Genomic DNA, 1,877 nt, shown 5'->3' with positions numbered 1-1,877 from the left:
GGGACTTTTCCCTACAGGCACTAGGGAGCCATGGAAGCCTTCAGAGCAGGGAGTGCCCTGGCCAAAGGAGCAGAAGCCTTGAAGGAGGAGACTGGGGATGGGAGGAGAGGAGGAGAGGGCCAGCCAGGTGGAGGGGTTAACAGAAAGCTTCACAGGACTCGGTGAGGAAGGTGCACAGTTGCACACATGGAAGAAACTTCCAGCCTCCCCAGTGCTGGGTAAAGCACGAGTGTGCCTTTTCTGGGGCTCACGCTGGGGTCCCTCCATAGTAAACCCTCTCTCCTCCCTGTGAAAACTCCAAACGGCAGAGAGGGGCCCCGACTTGCCCGGTTGAACAGCCAGGGGCAGGCGTCCCCGCTGGCTCTGGGTTCCAGCCCTGCCTGGTCACTTGCCTGGCCAGTCCCTCCAGCCTCTGGCCTCAGTTTCCAAGTCGCAGAGCAGCTGGGTGCTTTGTGCCCTTCCTTAGCCCATCCTGAGGTCCAGCCCCAGTCTCATTCCTGCACTGGTGCTGGAGGGAGAAAGCCCAGGAGGAGGTGGGCACGTTCAGAGGGCAGGGTGGATTTCCCGGCGGGTCACAGGGGGAGAGGGGGAATCTGGCCGCAGACAGGGGTGATGGGGAGCCCGGAGTGGGCACGGAGCGCAGGGGCTGCAGGAGAATCTGCACGGTGGGGAGAGGGTGGGCTCCGGACAGTATCCCGGGCCAGGGCACTGGATGAGGTCACCGAGGAGGGGCCACCAGACCATTCCTAGACTGTGCGGCCCAGTGCACTGGGGGAGCCGCCAAACCCAAGGCATTCTGCTCCCAATACTCACGCCCACCCAGGACAGGTGTGGGGGGGCTTGTTTCTATAACACAGGACGCATCTAGGGACATTCTGTCCAGGAGACAGGGGCCGGATGACGTTGTGAGCAGGTACAGGGCCAGTCCAGGCAGAGCGGGAGGGAGGGAAGAGGGCGCAGCCCCCCTGCCGCAGCGCCCTCGGCCCTCCCTGAGGACCCCCACCACACTCCAGCTGCACTCCCCATAACTGGGCTTTCAGAGGAGAGGGGTTGGGAGCTTGGGGCGCTGGCCTCCTTCCTCCCCCGGGGCCCTGCCAGAGCGGAGACGAGCCTGAAGGGCAGGCGGGCCTGGCGAGTGTAATAAAGGTCGGCAAACAAGCTCGGCGCTCCTGCCTCGTTGACCTGGCTCGGGACAGAGCTGCGGCGCGCTAGAAGGTCAGGGAGATTTGTTCCGTGAGCTTCCAGAAACACTGTAACCACAGGTTTGCTCTGGGCAGGTCGGCCTCAGAGGTCAGGAGACAGGCCTTGGTGAGTGCCCCCTCTTGTGCCCCAGGCTCTGGGTTAGGGTGAAGATGGACACGGTGGCCCCGAACCGGGCCAGCCTCCTGCCCGTCGCTCCCTCCCTGGGTCTCAGGTCCCCAAGGGGCTCCCGGCACTGGGCAGGGAGGGTCCAGGCTCACCACGAGCCCCCCAGAACCACTGACCCAGGGTTGGGCTGGCCCCACAGGCCGGTCGGGCCAGCCTGTGACCACCCCCCGGCCCCGGCCTCCCCAGGGCCCCTCCTCCTGTTGGCTGCTTCACGGATGTTCCTGGGCCCTGCTTCCTGTCGCACACACACACGAGCACTCGCACACGCATGCACATACATCAGCACACACGTGCACACACACGCACAGAGCAGGAGAGGTGGCAGTAACCTCTCGGCCAGGGGGACGGGGCCTGAAGACCCTCTGGACGAGGAGTTCTCCTGGCAGGAGGTCAGAGCAGACCTTATTTGGGGATTGGGTCTGACCTCTAACCTCGCAGGGGGAAGAATCCCAGGCGGGAAGCTGGAGGGTCCCCCGTGAGCGGCCTCAGCCTGGGTCTGGCTCCGCGGG

The sequence above is a fragment of the Leptonychotes weddellii genome, chromosome 10, assembly GCF_054177405.1.
Source record: "Leptonychotes weddellii isolate Sample4059 chromosome 10, ASM5417740v2, whole genome shotgun sequence".
NCBI lineage: Eukaryota > Metazoa > Chordata > Mammalia > Carnivora > Phocidae > Leptonychotes > Leptonychotes weddellii.
The sequence above is the reverse complement of the archived record's forward strand: the minus strand, read 5'-3'. Positions refer to the sequence as shown.